Source organism: Hemicordylus capensis, chromosome 2 (genome assembly GCF_027244095.1).
Source record: "Hemicordylus capensis ecotype Gifberg chromosome 2, rHemCap1.1.pri, whole genome shotgun sequence".
NCBI classification, from domain to species: domain Eukaryota; kingdom Metazoa; phylum Chordata; class Lepidosauria; order Squamata; family Cordylidae; genus Hemicordylus; species Hemicordylus capensis.
Genome location: NC_069658.1, coordinates 308,000,012 through 308,025,675, shown reverse-complemented (window position 1 = coordinate 308,025,675; position 25,664 = coordinate 308,000,012). Strand labels below are relative to the sequence as shown.

General features: G+C 42.6%; 1 protein-coding gene and 1 long non-coding RNA gene across 7 annotated transcripts in view; one reads left to right on the top strand and one right to left on the bottom strand.

Annotated features, from left to right (window-relative positions):
* The window catches only part of CACNA2D3 (calcium voltage-gated channel auxiliary subunit alpha2delta 3), an 878,040-nt gene that overhangs the window by 226,199 nt on the left and 626,177 nt on the right, over nt 1-25,664 (top strand). The window lies entirely within an intron of this gene.
* On the bottom strand, nt 464-10,656 carry LOC128343860 (uncharacterized). Its single transcript, XR_008315644.1, has 3 exons — nt 10,313-10,656; nt 1,734-1,797; nt 464-1,517 (listed from the first exon to the last, which is right to left on the bottom strand). It is a non-coding gene; the product is annotated as an uncharacterized LOC128343860 (long non-coding RNA).

Here is a 25,664-nt window from a genome sequence, read left to right as displayed (position 1 = left end):
TTATTTTGAAAAGATGAGTCAGCTTCCCACACAGTTCTGCTTCCTTGAAAACAACCATCCACCCCTTTGTAGTATTTAATTATTTCCAATATGATGTGTTCATGAATAGTTTAGAATAGAAGATTTTTGCCACGATAGATGCCTCTTTTCTAATGTGGCTTCTGCTTTTTTGGATAATGTGGTGTAGGAATTAACAAATTCGCTGAGGGAAATGCAAAATACTGACATATCCTAGGATATATCCTAGGATATTCAGTCAAATGGGAAAGAGAGAATCTGAATCAAATGTAAAATAAATTATGTATACAATTATAGAAAATTTACCATGTTTTTGCATCTTGTGTCTTCATATGTCTTTTTATCCAGCTAACATAACCTTGGTAAACATTCTACGATATTACCATCTGCTTTTCATTTTTATTGAGAACATCAAAAACTTTAAAACCAAATTAGTGCTCAGGTTATTACAAAGACACTGCTGATAATGGTATTTCATTCTTAATGAAACTTTATTAGCATCAAGGTGTAACCTTGACACTATTTAGTGAATCATACACTTGGCGGTCTGGGTTGATGCATCACCATTTAATAAAATAACCCATGTAAATAGGATTGTCTGGTTCAAGTGCTGTCAGCAACACACAGCAATGGTGTTATTGGAGTCTGCAGGAACTATGTTCAATTTGGAACCCAATATGCTGAAAATAATATATTAATTTTTTTATGGAGCAGGAAGCCCCACATTTTAAAAAAAAGTTTAAACATCTAGGAAGGTTTCCATATGCTCCACTTATAGGAATTATACCTTTTGGGTTACCTTCATTACATATTATCAGTTTTCTCAGAACTTTGACATTCTGTAAATAATATTGGGGCATAGCTATCCATACATCTCAGTCTCCGGGCTGCTCAGCATGGCTGTATTCCACTGTCCCCAGTTTTCATGTAGCCATATGGGGCAAGCAGCTCCATGTGGCACTGAAGCCTTTTCCCTTCCTTCTGCATGTGCAGCTCTAGGGAGGAGTAGACCAGTTAAACCTATATGTGGGAGTCCTATATGAGTGTCCCATAGTAGGGAATGGGTGGGGCATGTGGTTGCAGCTGACCAAAGACAATGGGAAATGGAGGAAGATGTAGGAAAATGGGAAACAGCTGCAGGAACAGGCCAACATTTTAAAAGGGATTAAAAGACTTCACGCCTTTTAATCCCTTAATGGTTCATCTTACCAAGGAGGTGGAGTTCCTTCTGTTTTTGATGGGACTGCACTCTCCGAAGAAGAGAAAGAAGAGAAAGTGAGAAATTCTTTCTAATGACAAACCAGAAAGTACTTTCACTTTACTGATTGTGTGTTTCTGCAATGGGGAAGACAAAAATTAATTTTAAAAATCAAAGGAATGTCCTTTTCCCTCCACATGAGGGTGGAGTGATGGTCCTAGGAGGATTTCAGTCAGAGCCTTTGTCCAGTCACTGTCTGCCCAATTCCAAAAGATGGTAAATCCAGAGAAGGGCCTCTGACCTGAAAAAAAATCATCAATTTAGGAGCACTAAGCTTAATTGATGAAAGGCACTTCATTATATAGGTGCTACCTAGAGATCTAAGGTAAGAAAGGGCTCCTGTAGCACCCCGAGGCTCAAACCCACCCCTTAGGTGAGAGTGCAGTCCCATCAAAAATAGGAGGAACTCCACTCTTTGGTCAGATGAACCACCCACCACATTGAACCTCCACCTTACCTAGACTGAGTTTCATGGATCCTCTGTATTATGCGTATTCTGGCACTTAGGGAGGCGGGAAACACTAAAATATAAATATAAATTTATGGATTTACAAATATACTGGTTAAATAATCTCACATCCTTAGTAACAAGTTCTGACAAGTCCCGTAATGGTGCCTGCATGCATGTTGTGCAACTGTGCAAATGCAAGAATTATGCAAATGATGTCACACAAGGAAAACCTCATTGGAAACAATGTGCTTACTCTTGTGTAATATCATTTGCACAGTTTCACAACCTGTGTGCATGCAACATTACTGGACTGATGTACTCTTGCACAATATGTCAGCCAGTGTTCTAGTGGGACTCTACAAGATGCTTCTGCTCTGACGTCTCAGAGTACATGTTTTTATTCTCTCATGCTTGATTCTTGATGCATGACAGACACCATCAAAGGTCCCTTTTTGATAGTAAAAAAAGGCTGATTGTGGTGGAATACAGGAACAGAGAGTCTTTCACTAAGAAAGGACTCATATTTTCTTGCCCACCTTCTTAACCTCAATCCCGGTTCTTCACAGACTTTGCATCTTTCTGGACCAACAAGGGCCTGCACAAATCTCATTTGTGCATTAATGTGTCTCTAGGTGTCCTTTGCCATTTACTGCAGAGAAAGAAAGTGCCTGCTCAACCAAATGACTCATTGTAACTTCATTACCCATATGATGGTAATGTTGGGTCTATAAGGAGCACTTTTAGCTTCTCTCTTCAGATCTGTTTATGTGTATGAGGTGAACTGTTGAGACCTGATGAGAAGGATGGTTGAGTGTTAGGAGCCACAGAGGAAGCCTGTGTGGAAGTAGGCTGTTGGGGAGGAGTCATGGGAGAAATAGAATGAAGATAACTTTCATCATGAAGGAGAACTTTTGGAACTATGCCCACAAGCCTAGGGTTCTGCTGTACTTACAAAGAGATTATTTTGTTAGAATTTACACACAGGTTTCATAAGGTGATTGAAAACATTTAACAGCTGATGACTTACAACATTAACTGGTAGAATTTCTTGTCAGCTCCAAGGTTCAATAATCTTTTTTTTATTCCTCATTCGTGTGCTGCCTTTCCATGCTGATGGTCTGCATGGATCGTTAAGTGCCAGCTTTGCCCCACAACCTGCTGCTGGCAATTGTAAAATGTGCAGTTGCAAATTTGCCTCAGGCAGCGATTTTGATCGCTTCCCGTTTTATGGCTGCAGCCACATACTGCCAAAGGGAAATACCTAATATTCGTTCTGTATGGATAGTGCTTAAATTTCGGACATACTTGAATGGTTCTGAAGCTGTGTAGAAAATGTGCTCTGAAGGAATTAGTCTGTCCTCATATATTACCTTTGTCTTTTGTGGTTGGTGCAGAATGATTCAGGTTTAATTTTTCACTAAGGGCAATCCCAGTAGGGAGTCAGATTACCCCCTGATTTATATGTGAATTGCTTTATTCTTACATTGGATATTACAAATCACAAATCTTTTACATATATGAATTACAGATTTTTAAAAGAAAGATTTATCCCTTTTTAAAATTTCATTGATACATCTTACATAAGACCTCAGTGATTAAAGATGATTTTATAATATGAAAATATTGAGTTGAACATTTTAACCTGAACTTATAAACCACTCCCCGGAATGTAACGAGAGCTGGATTGTATGTTGCTTTTTCTTTGTTTTCTTTAAAATGTTTGTTGCCTCAATGATAAATATTTTTAAAATAAAATCACTATGATTTTAATACCACAGTAACTGTTGTAATCCAAAGGTCTCCTTGTGTATAGGCCTCTATTCCTTTCTAGGAAGCTGTATAGTAAAGAGCCTCACGGGAGTCAAGTTACTGTATTGGCATCTTACTCTTAACATGGCTGGAGGATTAAACATAGCAATCTTGGCTGGAGTTGGCTATCTTGTTAAGGGCAATGGCCTGCCCTGCTTCTTGCCCTGTCGTCTCTAGTGGTGAAGCTGGTGGTGACACAGGACCAGGTCTTTTGAGTGGTGGTACCTAAACACACTCCCCTTGGATGTTTGTATGCCTCTGTATGGTATATGGCAGACTACAAATATTTTTTTCTTTCTACAGCTATTTGGCTCTCAGGGGCATATCGAGGGGAGAGGGGGCCAATGCTCAAGTATGAGAGGCCTTCCCCTGTGTGGTGAACACACTAACCCATGCACCACCACATCGCCAGGCTTCACCAATCCTCATGTCATCGGCCTGGAGCCTATGGAAGGACAACATGCATAGCTAGGCAAGATGCTGAAGGAGGAGGCTGGTGGCCCTCAATATGCTCTGTATCCTTGTTCCATTGACTGGGCTCCCAGCAGAGGATGAGCAGAGCCAGACGAGTGGGGTGCACACCACCAGCCACTGCCTTCGGCGGTTTGCCCGGTTCTGCTCATCCTCTGTCCATCAGCTGGACTCCTGGCCCGAACAAAAAATGCTGAACATAGATGGGCAGCCCTGGACAAGTGGCAGCGGGCATCGCCAGCTGCTTCCCTTAGCAATTTGCCTGGCTCTGTCTATTGTCCTTCTGTGGGTGGGGCCTAAAGCCCTGACCCGGGGAAGGGGGGAACTTGGCAGCTCCTCCCGGAGGCTTGGCAGCTCATGAATGCATGACTGACAGGTTCTTTGAACCTGTCTGTGCTCTTACAGCTCTGCCCCAGTTGGTCTTTACTGAATTGCCACTGGGCTCTCTTTCCCTTTGGTAGTTTATCTTGATTTTTGGTTTGCTTTTATTAAATAATTATTTATTGTGGCTTTTATTTGAATTTAAATTGTAAGCCACTTTGAAGGCCATTCAGGTGAAAAAGCAGCCTATAATATAAATCATCAAGAGCTCCTCCTCCTCCTTATGAATAATAAGTGAGTGTGCAGAGGCCAGGGGCAGGACACTACACTAAATTAGGCAACACAGTCTTTCTCAAAATTAACTATTTGCAGATTATTGGAACCCTTTTCTCACATTGCATTCACATGCTCAATCAACATATAGAGAGACCGAAACTGACTCCACCCCAGACTCAAACTGTGTTGCATAATTTTGTGTAGTCGTCTTGGGGCTTCAAAAATATTTGGACAGTCAGTAATATAGATGAACCAATGTGCTCTTTAGAATTGCAGTGACATGGGTTCACACTGGGCATACTACATTCAGATAAAAATTAAGGTTTAATAACTCTACTGCCAATTAAAATTTTTAAGTTTTAGAGGTTTTGTCTGTATTTTAAACTGTTTTGATTGTGTTAATATTTTAATCGTTGTGTTTTTAGATTATGAACTGCCCAGGGACTTCCATAAGATGTGGTATGAGAATATGCTGAATGAATAAATAAGCTTTTCAAGTGTCCTTTCCTACTTTTACAATGGTGACTGGGCAAGACCTCTCAAAATATTTATAAGCAGATATGAGAGACAAAAAGCATTCAAAATAACATAAAATGCTTCCAAGTTCTAATGTCTGGAACAAGGCCATACAGCTTTTTAGTCCCACATTATAATCTAAAGGCAATTTTAGGTGGAAATGTTGCTAATATTGGTATCTCTCAGCTGGGAATGAATTTCACAGTTTATCAGGTAGGCAGCATTAACTGATGTGGAAAGAAAATCTCTGGACAGTCTGTTAAATGAGCTGAGGAGTAAAGGAATCTCTAATGATTTCAAACCAGGTCAGTTGGTAAATAAGGTTAAGCATAACCGAAGAATTAACTGAATTATTTTAAAAGGTTTGTTTTAAATTAATTTTGTAGATTTAATGAAGAAACTGCATACTTAAGAATGAACAGTTAAACGCTTTTAATACTGCAGTTTGTTAAGGTTACAAATATTCTTTTCACCACATTAAAAAAGTCTAATTGCTGAAAACAATTAGCAGCGTACAAATAAAAACATTCTATATATATTCATTCAGCTGCTCATTTTATGCTTGAGCACAAACCACAATTATTTGATTCTGCCTTATTTAGTTCTGCTCTAGTTTATAAAAATAGAATGTTATGCTTTATTTTTCCACAAGCTACATCATTTTCATTCGGACAATAAAGGGCCCTTTGTTTTGTAGATTTTAGATATTGTAGAAATGCTTCCTGAACTATATTGAACAATATTACTAGGTAAACTTTAAAATATTGATAATAAAAGTCAGATCAGACATAGAAGTGCAATATGTGGACAAGCCTTATGCTTACACATTCCCTTCTTCCCTCTTTTCCTTCCCTTGCAGGCTCTGATTCTCTCCATCACTTGTGATTTAGTGGCAATCATTTGCCATTATGTCCAAACTGAGCAAAACTGTTTTGCTCAGTTTAGATGTAACATGGAGTAGACACAGGCCATAACTTTACCAAGTAGTAAATGTGGGGAAGTTTGCCCATTGCTTAAATTTGTGCTAAAGTGCAGCAATACAGATGATCATGGCTGGTTTTTGTAGCATTCTGCAGTTGCTGTTGTTTCATTCTCGTTACTGGCTTGTTTTGTTGCTATTAGAGTTGCCAACTTTCTATATTTGACCTGGAGTCCCAAGGACTTGGCATCAATCTCCAAACAACTATTGAATATTAGAGATTTTAGAAATATTAGATATTTTAATGGCCTGATACTGTGGGTAGAGATGGAAAAAAGTATTGGGGGGAATCTCCAGGCATAACTGCAGTCTGAGGTGACAACCCTAGCTGCTGTGAACTGAAGACTGAATTTTCCCTCTGTGCATTATTTCAGCATTTTGTCTCTCCTTCTGATTATTTGTTTGGGGAAGTAAATGGTTATCACTATCCATTTAGGCTGATAGTGGTATTTTCAGAGAGGTCAGTAAAACATCTTGCATTCCAATCTCTAAAAGCCTTGGAGGAAAAGCAGGGACGACAAGCCGTTCCTTAAAAGTCAGTTCTGTCTATGAGATTCTGTAACTCAGGAGTATATCTTCCCCACTCAATGTCGCCTTCCGTGGATTACTAATGCAGACAACCAAGATACATAATAGTAAATTTTATAGTAGTCACAATTTTATCTATTTGTTTATGTATATGTAAACTGCTTTGGGAACTTTGGTTGAAAAGCAGTATATGAGTATTTGTTGTTGTTGCTGCTGTTGTTGTTGTAAATGTGAGGAAGACCTATTCTTCAAGAAGCCTCTCCCCAACCTTTTCAATACTTTCCCAATATGCAGTAGAAAAAACAATCATGCCATGTTTTCATTAGTACAGATGACCCAGCAAGATTGTGTTAGAAAACCATTGGATAAGTTGGTCTTCTGTACTGGGCCCAGCCACGGAGCGAGGCTGGTGGCAGCTCGTGTTCAGCTGCTGCTGCGCCCCTGTCCCCACCCCCGCTTCTGATGTCAGACACAGGGGCCCGGCTAGCTGCACCCCTGTGCCTGAGATCAGACACAGGGGTGTGCTCTCCCTCCCAAACGAGGCCATGCAGCCCTGTTTGGAAGGCAGATTGGCCCATGCTGCATTGGGCAGCGTGGGCCGGAGTGACTCTCCCTGCCTTTAAAGGCAAGGAGAGTTGCTCCAGCCCATGCTGACAATGCAGCGCATGCCGATTTTGTTCTCAAATGGGGCCACACAACCCCGTTTGGGAGTGAAATAATTCTCTCCACGTCTGACGTCAGGTGCAGGGGGTGCCCCCTGATTGGCGGCGGCCCGGGTTCTTTGAACCTGTTTGCCCAGTGGTGCCTCCGCCCCTGACTGGGCCACAGTTTGCCACTAAACTGAAAGTGAGTTAGAGAATCTGAGCATTGAAAAAGTAAAGTATTTGTGAAGAGAGATCACCCCAGGAAAGCAGTTTTGGTACGCTACATAAGGATGCCATCCAGAGTTCACCTTGGGTCAAGAGTCAGTGGCTGACATCCTCATTAAGCATGCATGCACACACTGGGAGGAAATATCCCTGCTGTGGAGAGCTTCTTGGTCTCTACAGTGCTCATCACACAAGTTGGGGGGGGAGGTATGGTTCTCACTGATCTCACTTCCTCTGAGAAGAGTCCAGCAGCACCTGAAATAATGTCCCTGTGAGTCAAGTGGTGCTCAGGGATGGTACAGGGCATTTCCATGGGTAGGAGAGCTTGGTGAAAGCCCTTCCCCACACCCACCCCACCCTGGACAATAAGCAGTGCTGAGCTCAAGACGCTCTCTATATCAGGGGCACTTCTTCCTGGCACATGGGTGCACAGTTAGTGAAGATGTCCACCAGTCTTTGTCTGTTCCTGCTGTTGAACCCTCACTAAGCTATCATGGCTGCCTACTGGAACCTAGCCTTTACTCCTATCTCTTCCTCATGTATGGCTTAGACATAGAAGTCATTCACACAAATCAATACATCAGGGCTGGGGAGGGCTGCGGGGAAGGCAGGATCATTCCTACCTTCCCCCACATGACCGTGGCAGTCCTCCAGCCACATTGTTCACCCGTCCACATGATTGCTGCTGTGAGTGGTGAGTGGTGCAGCAATCTGGAGGCTGGGGAAATGAAGCCTGACCTCCAAGAATCGCACAATGCACTGCACTGCTTGCATGATGCATTGGGGATGTGATGGAATGTACATATAGGAACTGGAGAGTGAGTATGTGAGAGTGAAACTGTTCTCATCAGCAGTGAAAACTGGGCTAGGTTCTTTCACTGCATGTGAGAACCGCCAGCAGCTGCGCAGCAACAAGCCCTCTAAAGTAGCCTGCTGCTTAACCAAGGTTTTGGGCGTGAGCTCAACCCCCTCCCCCAACAAACAAATAAGAATTGGGCTAACTGATTGAGTGTCAGCTGCAGCTGCTTGTAGCCACAGCTGGCATACTCGGGAGGGGGGATCATCGTAACGCACTGCACACTCATGCAGTACATCATTGGGGCTCTGAGGGGCAGGGCTCTGAGTGGCAGCACTTCCCTGCAGCTGACCCACGAAGCTGCTGCGACCCACGGGCAGCTCGCAGGAGAGCCACGGCTCGTCTGGGCGGGTGATTCGCCCACCCAGGGAAATGTAAGGGCTTGCTTGCGGGGAGGGTCTGGAAAACCCACTCTCCCCGCAGACTTCCTTTCGGCACTTCATACTGCTTGTGTGAAGCACCTCAATGTGTGTTGTTATTGTAACCAGGCACAGACTGTTGGGGGGGGAGGGATTTAAATAATGACGCTTGGTTAGGAGAAGACAGTTGGAGTTAGGAGTTGGAGTGGGAACATCAGTATGTGCACACTGATGACATGGGGATACAGTGGTCCCTCTACTTACGAAATTAATCCATTCCGAATGCACATTTGTAAGTCGAAAAATTCGTAAGTCGAAAAGCGGTTTCCCATAGGAATGCATTGGGAACGGATTAATGCGTTCCGGAGCCTAGAAAAAAGACCCAGACCCCCAGTAAGGCTTGCAAACTGCACAGGAACATTTCTTTTCAAGAATAAACAGGCAGTAAACAGGCAGGCAAGTCAAGGAAACCGCATGTAAAATTTGTAAGTCGAGGAAACCCCATCTAAAAATTTGTAAGTCGAAAAAACCGCATCTAAAACCGGATCTAAAACTGCCGTTTGTAACTCGAAAAATACTTATGTCGAGTAGTTTGTAAGTCGAGGGACCACTGTATTTAGTAAATCAATAGGAGAACGTGTTAAACATTTAAAAACTGTACTGCAGATATTGGGCTTACTGTAAAGGCAAAAAAGTGCCCAATTGGAATGCCTTAGGAACATAGGAAGCTGCCATATACTGAGTCAGACCATAGATCCATCTAGCTCAATATTGTCTACACAGACTGGCAGCAGCTTCTCCAAGGTTGCAGGCAGGAATCTCTCTCAGCTCTATCTTGGAGATGCTGCCAGGGAGGGAACTTGGAACCTAGATGCTCTTCCCAGAGCAGCTCCATCCCCTGAGGGGAATATCTTACAGTGCTCACAGATCAAGTCTCCCATTCATATGTAACCAGGGCAGACCCTGCTTAGTTAAGGGGACAAGTCATACTTTCTATCACAGGACTAGCTCTTCTCGCTGGTAACATTCCTAGGTTATAAGGCTGGTGGTGGCAATATAACTCCAATCTTGGATAAAGTATTGGTTTATAAGGAATTGGAAAATTCCGGAGTTGAAGACGCAGGTGAGATCTTTTGGGGGGCATGGCAAATTGCTATAGACCATTTGTTCCAAACTTTGGTGCCATAGCCGCTGAGGTCACCAAGAAACAACATCTAGATAAGGTAAAGTGGTCTGCAGAGCGTCAACATGCATTTGATAGTTTAAAGGAAGCCATGTGCTGTGATCCCATCTTAAAGGCTCCAGATGATCAAAAATGGTTTTATGTTGCCCCAGATGTTTCGAACACTGGAGCAGTCCTGATGCAGGAACATAATGGAACCAAACATCCTGTAATCTTTTTAAGCAGAACGTTAATACAACGGGAACAAAACCTATAATAAATACAAAAATAATGCTGGCAATTGTATGGACAGTGGAGAAACTCTGACCATAGGTATGGGGACATGGGTTTATGGTGATAACTGACCACAAAGCTTTAAAATGGTTGCAAACCATGACTAATACTAACAGCATACTTCAACATTGGTCATAGATCTTACTTGTTCTGTTGATCGTGTGCCGCCATGCCATGCCTCCCATTCTTGGGGGTTTCCCAAAATGCCCCACACACTCACATGCAAGACCCCCTGCACACTCGCATGCCCTCACACACTCGCAATGCCCCGCTCACTTGCATGTGAGACCCCCGGGCATGCTGGGACTTCCGGGGGCTGGGCAGTCCCTAATCCCCACTGCCCCTACCAGCTCCATCATGGAGCCAGTAGTCATGTGGGCGGCCAATCCGGCTACCCAGAGAGGAGGCAGTGATCGTCTGTGGGGAGGTAAGGGCTTTTGGGCTTCCTCCCCACGGACGGGGGTAGTCTCCTGCAGTGATCGTGAGGATTGCTTCTGTGTATTGCCATAGTAACCAGGCATGGAATGTGCCATAGTAACCAGGCATGGAATGTTCGGAGGGAGGGATTTAAATAAAGACAGTAGGCTAGGAGAAGACAGTTGTTGCTGGAGTGTTGGAGCTGATAGTTCAGAGTGAGAGGTTGGACACAGCCTAGCAGAGATTGTTCAGGGGTTTGCATGAGACTTGATTGGTGAATGTGTGGAGATTGTGGAACCAGCAGTACACTGGGGCAGTACTCTAAAAGTGGGGAGAGCCTGGGAACGAAAAAGGTACCCAGAGATGAAACCTCCTAGTAACATACAAGAAGGTCTTTGAAAATTCACGAAGTCTACAAACTCAGTTTTATTTACCTCTCTCCCAGTTATCTCACCTCCCCAAACATAATGTTTTATCAAGGAAGAAAAACCACTCAGAGAGTTAAACAGCTGATGTACTTTGCAACTTTGTAGAGATGTTTATGTGTCCTGTCTTGCAGAGATCTTTATTCCAATCAGTTGTAAACAATAAAAGTATTCATGTTTTTGTTTTACACCTCAAGTTTTGTTTCATTTCTACACTGAATATAGATGCCTGTCCTGCGCTTGCGAGGCTATGTGACCAAGGTTTTGAGTATTGAGAGCAGGGTAATAAGTAATCATATGGTGGCCGCAAAAGAAATCTAATTTGAATAAATTCCCAGAACCTGGAGACTAAGTTGTTATAAAGCAAAATAAAAACAAATCACCTCCCTGGACTTGAGAGGGGTGTCAGGGTGGGTTCCTAACTGGGTATGCTGGCTGCTGGGATGCTCTTTTGTCCCGGCTGTATGTTGAGCTGTGCAAGCCTGGTTAGGTTTGTTTGTGTGAATAACCTCATACTTTCTATGGAACCTAGTTCCATGTAAGTAACCTTAGGACTGCAGCATTCAGTCCAGGGGTGTACCAAGGCTGGAGTGGGCCCGGAGATTAGATTTTAAAAGGGGCCCTTCACTGCCTTCCCCTCCTTCTCGTGGCCGCATGTCTCTGCTAACTATCCCAACTACAATTGCAACAAATATGACAGTTAACAAAGCTGAACTTAAAACTGGTTCTGCTTTTAAGTACAGTATATGAAGCTTACTTGGTTACAACTATGTCCATTCAATATGATTTATTTCTGAGTGCATGCACACTGTGCAGGATTAGGCTTTTAATATGCAAGACTCCCTTTTGCAGCATTTTTAAGGTCTGCCTTGAATTTCCACTCAAGGCAGACCATGTATTGTCTCATTTTGCATTTGTAAGGTATTTCCCCAACCTTACAAATGCAAAATGGGACAATGGATGCCAGCACTCACCAACCCCCAAAGCTCCCATTTTCTCAATAACAAAAGCATGCAGCGTTCTGCACCAATGAGCAATCAATGAATAGATTTTTAAAGTAAAAAAGTATGTTTCATACTAGGGATGTGTGAATAAGTTCGACATTTGACGCGTTCAACATCAAACCTGTTCAGTTTGAAGGTTCGGGGTCGAACTGAACCATCCCCTTTTTGGTTTGACCCCAGACCGAACACCTCCAACTTTTCAGGGGTTCACGGACACATTTTTTTTTACCTTACACCCTTCGAGGGAGGAGGCGGCAGCTGGGTCTGCGGAGGTTCCCCCTTCCTCCGCAGACCTTCCTTGCAGCCCAAACTGGCCCATTCGGCCTTCCCCCTCCAGCATGGTGGCCATTTTGGAGGCTGCTGTGTCTGCACAATTGGCCTCTGCTTGGCCTGGGTCACACAGAAGCTAATTGCAGGTGTGGTGGCCTCCAAAATGGCCACCATACCGGTTGGGGAAGGCCCAAACGAGCCAAAGAGCCTGCCAAATGGGTTGGTTTGGGCGGCAAGGAAGTCCGGTGGGGAGAGGGGGAACCTCTACAGATCCCCCCCTGCCTCCAACAACTCCCCTAAAGCAGGTAAGGTTATATACCGTATATACACGAGTATAAGCTGATCCGAATATAAGCCGAGGTACCTAATTTTACCTAAGAAACCAAAAAAACTGATTGACTCGAGTATAAGCCTAGGGTGGGAAATGCAGCAGCTACTGGTGAGTTTCAATAATCAAAATAAATGCCAATAAAATTACATTAATTGAGACATCAGTGGGGTATATGTTTTAAATATTTATTTCAAAGAAAAAACCATGACTCTAAATAACGACTGCACTACATACTGGTATAGGCTCATTATACGGTAGGCTATGACAGAATCATCTTTAAAGAAACACTGTCAAGACTCAACAGTGAAGCTGTCCAAGTTACAGTAACTATAAAAGGACTAAACAAACCTAACTTTAGTAAACTAGCTCTGTAAGTGGAGAATAGGCTCAACAAAAACAATATGGTATCAACAATGATACTTTAAGAGTACTACTCCCTTAGCTCAATCAGCAACCATGCTGAAACACAAAGAGTTAAAATCCTTCAAAACTGGATTCCTCCTCCTAATCTGTATGTCCAAACAGAGCTTCAGCTGGTGTGAGGTAATCAGCATAGACATTGTCATCACTGAGATCGCCGTCGTCACCATCACTGCTGTCATTCTCATACAAAGCGCTGTCTTCACTGCCATCCATGGCATTACTAATGCCACATTTCTGGAAGGCGCGTTGCACCATGTCTTCTGGAATGTCTTCCCATGAATCTCGAACTCACTTTGTTTTTAATTCTGTGTCGGGCATCATTAGATTTCCATCTTTTTTCAGTCGGGCTTGACCAGATGACATCCATTCATGCCACATCTTTCGCACACGGTCTTTGAAAGGTTTATTTAAAGACACATCCAGGGGCTGCAATACAGATGTAAGCCCACCTGGCATAACGGCCAAAGTAACTTGGCAAGACTTTGCCAATTTTTTGATGTCATCAGATATGTGGGCTCTGAACATATCCCAAACTAGCAATGATAGTTTTTTACTTAAGGCAGCTCCTGGTCATCCATTCCAAATTTCTTCCAGCCATTTTTTGGTTCCTTCTTCATCCATCCAGCCTTTAACATGTGTGCGCACAGTAATTCGTGGTGGGAATTTGACATTTTTAGGCAAGGTCTTTCTTTTAAAAAATAATGACAGGCCGCAGCTTGGTTCCATTAGCCAAACATGACAGAACGACTGTGAAATGGTTTTTTTCATTCCCTGTGGTTCTTAGGAAAATAGTTTTTTCTCCCAAACTTGCCACAGTTCTGTTGCTTGGAAGATCAAAAGTCATGGCTGTTTCATCCATATTCCCAATATCTCCAAGGTCATAATTATGAATCCTTCTTTGTTTTATAATGAATGAATGGCATGACATAACTTTTTCTTCAAGGTCTTGTGGCAACTTCTGCGAAATCTTTGTTCTTTGTCGCAAACATAGGCCAAACCTATTCATGAAGCGGGTACACCATCCTGCTGACACAGCAAATTTTGCAATGCCTGGTGCTTTATATTTGTCATCCTTAGCCATTTGAAGGGAACGTAAGCGAATTCCCATGCGTGTTACGCAGTAACCGTTTTGACGACACTCCATAACCCATTCAGTCTCTAGAGCCCCATAAGAAGTCGTTAAACCACGTCGAGCTTTTTTAGCTTTTGGAATCTGTTCCAAGTCAGCCTTCATTTTCCGCCACTCCCTTACTTGTTTTTTGTCAACACAAAATTCCCTACTTGCAATACTGTTATTGCTCTCTTCTGCTCTTGACACAACCTTGAGTTTGAAACTAGCTTCGATGACCTGCGTTTTCATTTTGATCCAAGATTATCCATTTCTAACAGGTTTAAAAAAAAAGAAGAAGACTTTTAAAAAGAACTTTAGGGTAATGCCCCCCTTTCCCCCCCCCCCACGCATCTTAAAGAGCCGATGCTCTTCTCTCTGCCTACACTGAGCTGTTGCTGCAAGTCAGGATACAAGGCTGCAGGTCAGGGTCCTAAGCTGTAACTGTAACTGCAGCGCTAGTAGTGATGTCACTACTAGCGCTGCAGTTACACAGATTAGTGCACAATAGTACTGCTGTATCACCAAGTCTGCCCCGCGGTCGAAGTCTATTAGGGCAGTGTGTGGCCAAATCTAAGGGAGCCGCTCCTGCTTCCCTGTACTGCTGTATCACCAAGTCTGCCCCGTGGTTGTAGTCTATTAGCACAGTGTGTTGCTGCCATCTAAGGGAGCTGCTGCTGCCTCCCTGTAATTCTCTATTACAAAGTCTGCCCCGGGAACCGACATCTGTTTGGGGGTAGCGGCAGGAACCGGCATCTGTGAGAGAACAGATGCTTCTGTGGCCGAGCAGGACAGAGCAAGCACTGCACAGTGCAGGGTAGAAACCACTTGTGCGGCTTCTTTCGGCTGCGGGAAAGCAGGGGACACAGAACCGGAGCAGTGGGACGAACGGAGCCCATTGTGACCAGTATGTACTTTATTACAGGGGGACATTTTAGCACGGGCAGATAGATGACTCGAGTATAAGCCGAGGCTGATTTTTTCAGCACATTTTGGGTGCTGAAAAATTCGGCTTATACTCGAGTATATACGGTATATAAGGTCCGCGGACCCCCCCAGGACCGAACTGAACCAGGGGGTTCAAAAGGGTGCCGGACCGAACTGGCTCTGTCTAGTTCGAGTCCAGTTCAGACTCGAACTGAACCGGGTCAGCCAGTTCTGTGCACACCCCTATTTCATACTGGAAAGAGCTAAAAATAAATTGTTATGAAATTTAAATGATATTTTAGAACAAACAGGAAGAGTTGTCTTGTCTTCACTTTGGGACAGCAAGCAACTGCCCTGCTGGAGGATCTCTTCATTCCTGAGCACTCTGGCCCCCTGTGTCTCTCTAACTGACAAACAATTAGCATGCAAAAAAATTAGCATAGCATTCTTCTGCTGCCTGAGTGGAGGGCTGTAACATTATCTAGAAAGCATTTCTTTTCAGCCAAGGAGAAGCACTGTGAAAATGGATTGGCCAGGGCTGAGGTATCAAGGACAATTTATGGGGGGGGGGTGTCAATTACGGCTCATCATGCCCACCTGCGGCTACAGGTCTGACCTCATGGCTGCCTAGCTTCCCGTGTGCCTCCCTGCTGCTCAGTCACAGGCACACGAGTCAGGCAGGTGTCTGCTGACCCACCCCAACTGGAAGAGAGAGCACGTAGATGCATCTTCTCAGCTCTTTCCTTGAAGGTAAGGGAAAGCCCCGCCCCTATTGGCATCCTCACTGCACTGAGGAGGCTGCTGGCCATTTTGTGGCTGGCTGCAATTGGGCAGGTGCCGTGGCTGCAGGGGATAGGTTTGTGTGACTGGCCTCTGGGTTGCCCTTTGAGGCAGCGGGCCAGGGGACAACTGTCTCCACTTGCCTAACGGCCGGTACACTCCTGCTTCAGTCTGACCTGGATTCTGTGAAGACCTTTAGGTAGATGATTTCTGAACCTTTCACAAATTATACAGTAATAAAATAAATTTTGCAACTCTTGTTTTTCTAGATCAGCAATGGTGTTAAAAACCATTTTAAACAAAGGTACTTAGATTTTCTTTAGATTAGCTATAAGCTCCTAAATCATTAGGCCAAAGCCCTCTGGATCCTCATATGGCTACAATATTTTATTTGAATTATGTTTGTTTGTTTGTTTGTTTGTTTGTTTATATCAGAGGACATCACCCAGTCACTGAAGTAACATATTCTCCTGCAAACATGGAGATAAAATGCAACTTCTAGAAATGTTATATCTTTTTTAAAAAAAGAAAATCAAATGCCAGGGTGTTTCTTTTTGGGGGTTTTGTGGTGTGTTGTTTTTTTTAAGATCAAATGCCAGTTTTGTGTACCATTAGAAAGCTTGTTTTTTTTCTTCCTTTAGTTAAAGTTTACGACTAGCAATTGAAACATCACTTTAAAATGTCAGGCAAAGGTTACTTACTGTAAAATGACTACTCTGTTGAAAAATGTGTCTAATAAAAACCTTAAAAGCTTGCCTAATTGTATATGTCTTATTAACATTTCTGTGGTGATAATAATGGCAGCTTTCCAAGTTGGCCTTCACACGTACTTAATGCCAAAGAATGTCTTCAAGTGCAGAGTTAAGGAATCATGTAGATTCAAAAGGTGAGGATGTTAAAAATGGAATATTTATTGCCCTCAATGTCCACCACAATTGCCTCAGCTCTGCTCTTTGTGGCATAATTATGCAGTTAAAGAAACAGAGGTTTCCATAGCAAGCCCCATAAACAATTCATTAATTGGGCATTACATCTAAAGTTCACAGTCAAATCTATAAAAGTATTTGGTTACAAAATATTAGTCTGTGTTTCTTTTACTACCTCATATTGCAATGCTGAATGTCTGTTGTGAAGAAAGAAATTACTCAGTATTGTATGAACTTGCTTTGGCATTTATATTTTCTTAACTTCATGCGTTACTGCAGTGATCCTAGTGGCTTGCCTTTGTTCTGTTGGTTAGGATAAGAGGACTTATTATTTATTTATTTTATTTTATTAATTTGATTTCTATACTGCCCTTCCAAAAATGGCTCAGGGAGGTTTACAAAGAGAAATAAAACAAAGAAAATGGCTGCAATATAGCATTACTTGAGACTTTCCCTTTGTTATCTCCCTGCCTACTTTGGCTTTCATTTTGACCCTTCCTCTTACCCATTAGGAAACTCTCCTTAGGATATTTACTTTTCCTAGGAACCTTTCCTCAGGACACAATACAGCTAAAGTATTATTTATTTTACTATGAACATAACATAGAATATTGATTTATTGCTACCAACAAGCAGGTACTTGCATCCGTAGGGGTACTTCAAGGGTTTCCAAGGGGTACTGAGAGTAGGGGTTTATGGAACTGGTTCGACCGGTACAAGCTCGAAACGGACCAGCATCCCAAAACAGGGGGCTGGTCTGTGTTCAAACTGAAATGGGCCCAGTTTGGATCGAACTGGTTCAGCTTGGTTCCACTGGTTTGAGTGTTTTACCTGAAAAGCGAATCTGGTAAGGATTCCCCTTTACAAGCAACGGAGGGGTAAGTCCCTATCCAAAAAGCGGTTGAGCTCTGGCAGGGGTGTGTGTGTGAGAGGGCACCTTACCTGCTATGGACATGCAAATTGAAACTGGGAACTGGGCCACCTGCCACCAGAACTGGGCCAACTGCTGGCCTGCAGTGCAGGGTGGGAGTGCTGGCGGGGCTGAGAACGGCTGCCACCACCATCACAGAGCCACCACCGCTGGGGAGCCACTTCCACAGCTGGTAAGGTGGCAACTCGCTCACCCCCATCAGGCTTCAACACCTTTTTAGTTAGGGAATTCCCCCCTTTGCTTGTAAAGGGGAATCCTTAACAGATTCCCCTGTACAAGTAAAGCACTTGAACCGAGTCAACCTAATTAAAAAGCACAAACCAAAGTGCCACTGTTTCTAACGAACCAGTTTGTGGGCTGGGAGCTTCGGTTCAAACTGGGTTCAAATGCAAACTGAGTCGCCACTGCCGGTTCTGTGCACACCCCTAACCCAGAGTCCTCCTGCCTCCCCATGCTGCAGGTTTACATCCAGATCGAGTTATTCATAAGCGGTCTTATTGAAACTAATGGGACAAGTTTACTTGCCCTATTAATTTCAATGGGAGTACATGAGTTAGTTTGAATGTAAGGCAGTGACTGCAGTAGCCTGACTCATAACAGTATTGTTTACATTTGTATGCTTATATATACATCTCCCTCCCCCATTCCCCAGGATACATGAGCTGAAGTTTTGTGGCAGAAGGTATACACTTCTTAAACTAGGTTGGGTACCCATGCTCTAAATAATCCTGTCCTTCAAAGTCAGCAAATAAAAAAGGCGCAAGAGATAATTTAACTGATGGATTATAAGCAGATATGCTTACATATATTATTTGATATCCTTACATAAGATTGCATAGCATTCTGGTTCTACACACCGTACCAATCTTATTTATTAATCTCAGAACAATTCTATGAGTAATTTAGCAATTTACTCAGTATGGTTTATGGCTGAGCAGGACTTTGAATCTGGGTCTCTCATATCCAAACCAAATTGGTTTCCTGTATCAATTATGTGAATGATGGGAAAACATTACTGGTTTTTGTGAGATGTTACATATTAATGTCTTTGATTTGCTTAGGAAGCCTTAAGAGCAAGAATGCTTGCCTGTGGGCATCAAGACCTAGCCTGACTGATGGGGTCTTATCATATTTTGGCTAAATGGTTAGGTGAAAGGTTGCAACAAACGCTTAATTCACATACATTTCCTTGCCTTGACAGCCCTGCAGAATAACAGCCCTGTTTTTATCTCCATCTGAAACAATGAAATAAAAAAAAATGCTGCTGATCTATCCATAATACAATAGCCCCAGCTGCATACAAGATGTTGCCGATGGCACATAAGCAGCCCCTGGGTGCCAATATGTTCCTTTGGAAGCACACAACAGTTTGACTTCCTATTAAGGACTTAATATCTAAGTGGTTTGGAAACAGATTGGGCTCTAAAGGGACCTGCAGGGTCTCATCTTCTAGGGGATATTTTCTTGTGCAAAAATAGTTCAGTTCCTCAAGGCTGCAATTACTGAAATGGCAAAGAGTGGGGTTTTTTAAAACTTTATTTCACTAGGCTTTCAGAACTGGAGTGAAGTGGGGGGAGAGAGAAAGAGAGTTTCAAAGCATTTATTTGTAATATACTGTAGTGCTCTTTTGTTACTTTAGAAGTACATGAAGTCATCTATATATTTCTGTGCCTGATCAATGTGGATATGATTCTTAATAATATAAATATATTTGGGTTTGAGGAAATCATACCTATCTACTGCTACATCATAGGCACAAGGGACAAGTTGAAATTGCAAAAAGGAAAGTGCACAGAATGTTTGAGGGAAAGTTGGTGAAGCACCTCTGATAAGTGGTCTCCTGTAACTCTGTTACAAGAGCCTGAGAGTGCTGACTCCAGCAGGACTGTGAAGGAGCTCCTAAAGGGTCCATGAAAGCTGCTTTTCAGAGTCCTCCAAAGAATATAAGGAGGATTCAAATGTATTAGAATGGCTAGATGGTGACCTAGCAGGTTACCTGGCAGGTGGGATGTATCATCCTCTAGATGTAGTGCTGGTGGCTGGAGTGTATCTGGTGCTCTTTAGGTCTCTTTGCCTCTCACCCAGCCCAGAGTGCCCTGGATGCTATTGCTCCCAGTCTCTGCTCACTAGCTAAGCTTGCTTCCTATCCAATCCCTTGCTTTTGGTTCTTTTCTGTCACCTTTATTAAGTGGTTGGGACAGAAGTTAAGTCCTAACTAATCAACAGTGAGACTAAGGATCCACAATGTTTGCTTCAAATACGTAGCACCCATTTTTCATACTTCAGTGTAAAACCAAAATGGAGAAAATGCATGGCCTCACATTATGAAATACATAGCAGAGATGTATGAAACCTCTTTTCGGATATTACACCAGAAGCATAGAAAGCATATTCATGCAAGTCTGATCACTTCTTTATAAAGTCTTAAATTGCTCTGAACTGTAAAGGCTTTTGTGGCAATGACCAAAGCCACCCACAGATTTTGGTCACCAATGAACTCTGACCATTGAGTGCTGAAGCTGTTCCAAAGAGTATCTGGAGGATATGTCGTGTTCCTTGGACAGACACCAACCTGTAGGTTAGGAAGTGTCTATTCTCTCTTTCTGTATATAACTGTAAGAAAGAAATAGAGGTAACTGGAAAAGACAAGGAGATAGGGCTGAGAGATACTCTGGTACAAATCCTTTAATATCCTTCTTCAGAGATTACAGGGCTCAAAGAAGCTATGCTAGTAAGAACTATAAACATGATCTGACTTTCAGAGGAAGGAAAGCAATTTAGCTTCAGAAAAAGAGCTGTGTAGGAGATGATGAACAAAGCACTGAAGAAAGTATGTATGCCAAGCTTTTAAAGTGGCATGCATGTCATTCTGTCAATATAGGTGACATTCTCAAAATGAACATGGCTTGTGGATAGATGGCATGTCTGTCAGTCCTTGAAATCTACTGTTCCCTGCATATTTTCCTTTCCACTGTGAACAATATTGTGGTGCTAAAAGCTGCCCAAAGGAAAATAAAAGAGTTGATATGTCAGCCTTCCTTGAGTTATCCTAGCCTACAAAAATCAGGAGGGCTCTGGTGCCAGATGGGTAGATGATACAACTGCCATGCTTCACAACCTTTATCTTTCTTCATGGTTCCCACAGGTAAAAGCATGATCATGCCTTTGAAGTTCATTAAAAGCAATGGAATTTTGTGTGAGTTGAATTTAATTCCTTGGTTTTAAAATGGAGAATTACCTTAATTAAACAGGAGCTAATTATTTATCCTAAGGTTAACTGGCTCCTTTTGATCATTGATGGAAACCCAATTATGTCTCAGTTAGCTGTGGTTGAGTCCATTTAAAAAGTAATTTTAAAAGCCTGTAACACATGTGCAAATATTTATATCTGCACTAGAGCAAAATATATTTGAATTTCAAAGAATTCACTTTAAGCAAAGCTTATCAAATAAGCTTGTTCAATTTCATTTTGGTTTTCTGTGAATTAAATGAGTTGTTAAAACCTCTAACCTGAATATAAATGAGTTTGTCAGCATTAAGATATTCAGATGGATGGCTTCATTTCTGCCTCTTTAAGGAATCAGAATTATGGTTAAAGTCATTAGAATTTCTACTACTGTACTGAAAAATAATCAGTTTTCTCTACTCTCCATAGGGAGAGTAGAGGAAATGATTTTGAACAAGTGGAGGCAAACTAAATGGAGTCGCAGTGACTGGCCCCGGGCTGCTCATTGAACTTCATTGATTTGAGTTTTGAATCCAGGTCTCCCCTATCTTACACAGGGCTGCATATTACCCCCTAAGCATTTGAGGAGTTCCTCCCTAATTTTATGGAACTCCCTGCTACCAAGCTTAATAACCCATATTTTTAATCCCCAAAACATATCCCTCCCCCAAAAGTAGCTTTTCTCTTCTCCCTAAAAATTCAAATTAAGAGTTGTTCCTTAAGCTTTACATTTACACCCCTGATCTAAGACCAGCCTAACACTGTATCACAAAGGCAGAATACCAATATTCTAAACAAACAAACAAACTGTCTTGCTTCTATGGATTGTCTGATAACCTACTTGATCTCCAATTGTTGCACTGCAATTGATAAACATTCTCATAACACGTGAAGGTTTTTGTAATGCTTCAAGCTGTCAGCACAGCACCTAAATGACATTTTTGTCAGTCAATTTTTCTCTTTTTTTGGAAGATTCAGACTATATTTCTACAGTGTTGTTGCATAAAAAACCATGAACTTTTGTTATGGAAGGTAGCCAAAAGTGGCTGTATCTTCTCCAAAATTATGTTGGAAAAATACTCTTTTTGAAGCTATTTAGCTCTGTTATTTATATTATATTATATTATATTATATTATATTATATTATATTATATTATATTATATTATATTATATCCAAACTTTGATCTCTGGGCAGTTTACAACATAAAACAAATTAAAACAGACATAAATGTGTCTTTAAAGACTTCTTAAAAGTTGTCAGAGATAGGGAGGCTCTTATTTCAGCTGGGAGAGAATTCCATAGACGGAGCATTCTCTGTTGTTCAGGGTGGCAACAGGTCCCTGCATAGCCACTAGATGAGCTGGTGGCAACTGCAGATGAACCTCTCCGGATGATCTCAATGGGTGATGAGGCTCATGGTGAAGAAGTTGTTTTCTTACCCAAGGCCTAAGCTGTTCCATAGGTTATAACCAGCACCTTGTATTTTGCCCAGAAACTTATTGGTAACCAGTGTAGTTCTTTCAGTACAGAAGTAATATGGTCTCTTTGAGATGGTCCAGATGCCAATCTGGCAGCCGCATTCTGTACCAACTGCAGTGTCTAGATTACATACAAAGGCAGCCCCACATAGAGCACATTTCAGTAGTCAAGGCTGGAGGGTTCCAGCATGTGTACTACTGTTTTGAGGTCTTTTATCTTAAAAAATGGACACAGCTGGCTTATCAGCCGAAGCTGATAGAAAGCACCTCTGGGCACCAACTCAACTTGAGGCACCAGGGAGAGGTCTGGATCCAGAAGCACTCCCAGACTGCATACCTGCAGGGGCGTATCTAGGGTGGAGCAGGCAGGGCATGTGCCCCGGGCGCCACTTGAAGGGGGCGCCATTTCTTAAAATTAAAAAAAAATTTAAAATGGCTGCCAAAAACAAAATGGCCACCACGGATGCTCAAATGGCCTCTGTGAGGCCCTTGTCACAGAGCCCATTTGTGCATTGCGGTGGCCATTTTGTTTTCAGCAGCCATATATATATATATATATACACACACACACAGTGGGTATAGGAAAGAATCACCCCCTTTGATAGACCTTAAATTCTGGTTCCCTTACATCCTGAAATGAAAACACAAAGAAAATTCCCTTCACCAGTTGTACTTATCCAATGCAACCTATAACATCCAACTGAAAAACATCACAATTACAGTCCAGAAAAAGTGTCAGAAATAAAAAACAAGAATTACTGAGATTGAAAAAGGATCACCCCCCCCCCCCCCAATGTCAATATTTTGTTGAACCACCTTTTGCTTTAATAACAGCCTTGAGTCTGTTGGGATACTTCTCTATCAACCTTGCACATCTAGACGGAGCAATATTTGCCCACTCCTCCATACAGAACTGTTCAAGTTCGGTCACATTGGATGGTAGGTGTTGGTGGACTGCTATCCTCCCTGGATCCGGTTGGCCCTCCAAACTGGATGGAAGAGCAAGGAGGAAACTGGTAAGAGAAGTTACCAAGAGGCCAATGGCCACTCTGAAGGAGTTAAAGGACTTCATGGCAAAGAGTGGTTGTTTTGTGCATGTGACAACAATTTCACGAGCGCTCCACAGATGTGGCTTGTTCGGGAGGGTCACAAGGAGAAAGCCACTTCTCAAGAAAGGCCACATTAAAGCTCGTTTGAGCTTTGCCAGAAGGCACCTTGAAGATTCTGATGCCAAATGGAAAAAGGTCTTATGGTCAGATGAGACCAAGATTGAACTATTTGGCTTCAACACCAAACAGTACACCTGGCATAAATCCAACGCAGCTCACCATCCACAACACACCATACCTACAATGAAGCATGGAGGTGGCAGCATCCTGTTGTGGGGGTGTTTCTCTGCCTCAGGGACTGGGGCTCTCATTAGGGTAGAAGGAAAAATGGATGGGGCAAAATACCATCAGATTCTGGAAGAAAACCTGCTACCCTCTGCCAGACAGTTGAGGATGGGCAGAAGATTCACCTTTCAACATGACAACGGTCCGAAGCACACAGCAAAATTGACCACACAGTGGCTGAAGGAGAAAAAAGTGAACGTCCTCATGTGGCCCAGTCAGAGCCCAGACCTAAATCCCATAGAAAATCTGTGGAGAGATTTGAAGCTAGCAGTCCACCAACACCTACCATCCAATGTGACCGAACTTGAACAGTTCTGTATGGAGGAGTGGGCAAATATTGCTCCGTCTAGATGTGCAAGGTTGATAGAGAAGTATCCCAACAGACTCAAGGCTGTTATTAAAGCAAAAGGTGGTTCAACAAAATATTGACATTGGGGGGGGGGTGATCCTTTTTCAATCTCAGTAATTCTTGTTTTTTATTTCTGACACTTTTTCTGGACTGTAATTGTGATGTTTTTCAGTTGGATGTTATAGGTTGCATTGGATACGTACAGCTGGTGAAGGGAATTTTCTTCGTGTTTTCATTTCAGGATGTAAGGGAACCAGAATTTAAGGTCTATCAAAGGGGGTAATTCTTTCCTATACCCACTGTATATATCCACCACACGTGTTCAAATGGTCCCTGCGAGGCCCTAGGCCTCGCCAGGCCTCACAGAGGCCATTTGAGCATGCATTGCAGCCTCCAAAATGGCCACAACGCTGATCTTTTCAGGCCTGAATAGGCCCAAAAATCAGCCCGGGGCGGGCTGTGGCGGTGAATTAAGAGGCCAGCAGGGGGAGGGGGAATGATGAGTTTGTCTTTGAATCAGTGTGAAATCCTTCGTATAAAGGCTCACTGGGAGTTTCAGAAAGAAAGTTAAAATGAGAGAAAGAGAGCAAGAAATACTAGAATATATTCCAAGCAGTGACACAGTTTACTCTGCATATCCTTTAATTATTTTCAGAGTATCTGGGAAAAGTCAAAATCTCCATTTATTTTTAAAACTTATGTAATAGTGATGCTACAATTCATAGTAGAGAATTAGACAGGCACTTCTGTTTAGTTTTCCAAGTACACCTCCACATAGTATATGGGTATTTCATGAGCCCCAGCATACTGAAATTTGTCGTTTCCCAGCATATTTTGGTCTGGCTACATCCACTGCTAAATAATTTTTGAAATATTAAAAGATTAACGAGTTTGACTTGTATTTTTGAGCTGATATTATGGTAAAATTACCTGAAAGATGGGTGTCAGATGTCTGGACAGGGGGCGCAATTTCAGTGCTTGCCCTAGGCGCTATTTTCCCTAGATACGCCTCTGCATACCTGTTCCTTCTGGGGAAGTATGACCCCATCCAGAACTGGAAAATCAAAATTGTCTCCCAAGTTCTGACCCCGCACAATAAGTACCTCCGTCTTATCTGGATTCAGTCTCAGTTTGTTCTCTCATCCAGCTCTTCACTGCCTTCAGGCAGGCATTTAGGGAGGTTATGCCTTTTCCTGATGATGTTGACATGGAGAAATAGATTTGGGTGCAGTCAGCATACTGATAGAACCCAGCACCAAATCTCCTGATGATCTCTCCCAGCAGTTTCAGATAGATGTTAAAGAGCATTGGAGACAGTATGGAGCCCTGGGGAACGCCATATAAAATTTCACATTTTGAAGAGCTAATTTGTCTCCTAATAACACCATCTGGAATCTGTCTGACAGGTAGGAGTGGAACCATTGCAAAGCAGTGCCTCCCACCCCCATCCCCCTCAGAAGCTTGAGGAGGATACTATGGTCAATAGTATTAAAAGCTGACGAAAGT